The sequence below is a fragment of the Acipenser ruthenus genome, chromosome 32 (genome assembly GCF_902713425.1).
Source record: "Acipenser ruthenus chromosome 32, fAciRut3.2 maternal haplotype, whole genome shotgun sequence".
In the NCBI taxonomy this organism is placed as follows: domain Eukaryota; kingdom Metazoa; phylum Chordata; class Actinopteri; order Acipenseriformes; family Acipenseridae; genus Acipenser; species Acipenser ruthenus.
Window position 1 is genome coordinate 3,152,694 of NC_081220.1, and position 3,211 is coordinate 3,155,904.

The window sequence follows — 3,211 nt, forward strand, 5'->3', positions numbered from 1 at the left end:
TCTGCCCGGTTGTTGATTGGTTCACGCCGCCTCTTTGTTTGCTGAGCAGCTCGATTGGTTGCTTTTTATCTCAGTCTGTTTATTTGATTTATTTGGTGGTTTTCTGTTCATTTAAATTGACTGCAGGATTGGGAACGGTTCGTGCGTACATTTCAGCATCTCCTTTGAACATTATTTTACTTTCATAATATGAAGTCATGTCGTTGAGAAACGAAACAGCAACGCATTTGAACATTAGCTACTTTGTTAACGTACTTAGGTTTGTATTTATATTTATTTTTGTATTTATTTATTTTCAGACCTATCAGTCGATTATGCCTTATTTATTTTTCGCTCTTTTAAACATATACAAATGATGTTAATTTGGCCATTTTATAAACAGTGTTTTTATTAGGACGATGTTTAATGGGGTTTTTAAAAATACAAGAGATTCCTGTTAGCTGCATAGCCCGTTTGCATTACATTTGCATGAAATTTACTATACTATAGGAACAGTTACGTGCATTTTCATGAGAAATGTTTCAAAACACAATGCACTTAACTAGCATATACACAATTATCACGAGTATACAGTAGGTCTAAATTACATAGTTTCTTTACTGTAGTAATTTAATATTAACCGCCTTTGGTTTAAATAAAGAAATATATGTTTAAATATTTTACATTCAATTAACAAAGAGGTGGCATGGGGCGTGTCCTCTCAGGAGTGGCACAGGGCTTGTCCTGAGAGGGAAGCATGTCCTCTCAGGAGTGGCACGGGGCTTGTCCTGAGAGGGAAGCTTGTCCTCTCAGGAGTGGCACAGGGCTTGTCCTGAGAGGGAAGCTTGTCCTCTCAGGAGTGGCACGGGGCTTGTCATAAGATGGAAGCTTCTTGAAGGATCCCAGGGTGTCAGCTTCAACAACATTACTGGGGAGTTGGTTCCAGACCCTCACAATTCTCTGTGTAAAAAAATGCCTCCTATTTTCTGTTCTGAATGCCCCTTTATCTAATCTCCATTTGTGACCCCTGGTCCTTGTTTCTTTTTTCAAGTCAAAGAAGTCCCCTGGGTTGACATTATCTATACCTTTTAGGATTTGGAATGTTTGAATCAGATCACCACGTAGTCTACTTTCTTCAAGACTGAATACATTCAATTATCTAAGCCTGTCTGCATATGACATGCCTTTTAAACCCGGGATAATTCTGGTTGTTCTTCTTTGCACTCTTTCTAGAGCAGCAATATCCTTTTTGTAACGAGGTGACCAGAACTGAACACAATATTCTAGGTGAGGTCCTACTAATGCATTGTAAAGTTTTAACATTACTTCCCTTGATTTAAATTCAACACTTCTCACAATATATCCGAGCATCTTGTTGGCCTTTTTTTTTATAGCTTCCCCACATTGTCTAGATAGACATTTCTGAGTCAACATAAACTCTTAGGTCTTTTCCATAGATTCCTTCTTCAATTTCAGTATCTCCCATATGATATTTATAATGCATATTTTTATTGCTTGCATGCAGTACCTTACACTTCTCTCTATTAAATGTCATTTGTCAGAACAGAAGATAGGAGGCACTTTTTACACAGAGAATTGTGAGGGTCTGGAACCAACTCCCCAGTAATGTTGTTGAAGCTGACACCCTGGGATCCTTCAAGAAGCTGCTTGATGAGATTCTGGGATCAATAAGCTACTAACAACCAAACGAGCAAGATGGGCTGAATGGCCTCCTCTCGTTTTGTAAACTTGCTTATGTTCTTATGTTCTTATGTGTCTGTCCAGTTCTGAATGCTGTCTAGATCTGTCTGAATGACCTTTGCTACTGCAACAGTGTTTGCCACTCTTCCTATTTTTGTGTCATCTGCAGATTTAACAAGTTTGCTTACTATACCAGAATCTAAATCATTAATGTAGATTAGGAATAGCAAAGGACCTAATACTGATCCCTGTGGTACACCACTGGTTACCTCGCTCCATTTTGAGGTTTCTCCTCTAATCAGTACTTTCTGTTTTCTACATGATAACCACTCCCTAATCCATGTGCATGCATTTCCTTGAATCTCTACTGCATTCAGTTTGAGAATTAATCTTTTATGCGGATCTTTGTCAAAAGCCTTCTGAAAATTTAAATAAACCATGTTATATGCTTTGCAATTATCCATTGTCAATGTTGCATCCTCAAAAAAGTCAAGCAGGTTAGTTAGACACGATCTCCCTTTCCTAAAACCATGCTGACTGTCTCCCAGGATATTGTTACCATATAGGTAATTTTCCATTTTGGATCTTATTATAGTTTCCATAAATTTACATATAATAGAAGTCAGGCTTATTGGTCTGTAGTTACCTGGTTTGGTTTTGTCTCCCTTTTTGTGGATCGGTATTACGTTTGCAATTCTCCAGTCTTTCAGTACAACCCCTGTGTCAAGAGACTGTTGCATGATCTTGGTTAGCGGTTTGTAAATAACTTCTTTCATTTCTTTGAGTACTATTGGGAGGATCTCATCCGGCCCAGGGGATTTGTATATTTTAAGAGCTCCTAGTCCCTTTAACACTTCTGCCTCTGTTATGCTAAAGTTATTTAAAACTGGATAGGAACAGGTCGACATGTGGGGCATGTTGTCCGTGTCCTCCTTTGTAAAAACTTGTGAAAAGTAATCATTTTAATGTATTTGCTATTTTTTTCTCTTCATCTATGATTTTGCCATTTGTATCTCTTAGTCATTTTACCTCCTCTTTGAATGTTCTCTTGCTGTTATAATATTGGAAAAACATTTTGGAATTGGTTTTAGCCCCCTTAGCAATATTGATTTCTATCTCTCTCTTGGCCTTTCTAACTTCCTTTTTTACTTGTGTTTGCAGTTCCAAGTACTCTTTCTGTGTACTTTGTTTTTGGTCCCTTTTAAACGCTCTGTAAAGTGCCTTTTTTCTCTGAATATTTTTTTTTAATTGATCTATTAAACCAGGGGTGTCAAACTCGTTTCGTTTGGCGGGCCTGAGCCGATACCCTGGCGCTTGACGCGGGCCGGGTGACAGTTATAAAAATACAAAGATGACCCCAAACACCTCAAAGTTATTGTATTTAACAAAAAGGATCATACATAGCAGATTTACATCCCCCTAAATAGCACATAGTGATTATTTTACCATCACCTCTTAGAACACGTGTGCAAACATGCCTCCAACAAATTCCTTCGCATGACGAACATGGAATTGTCATGTTTTGGATATT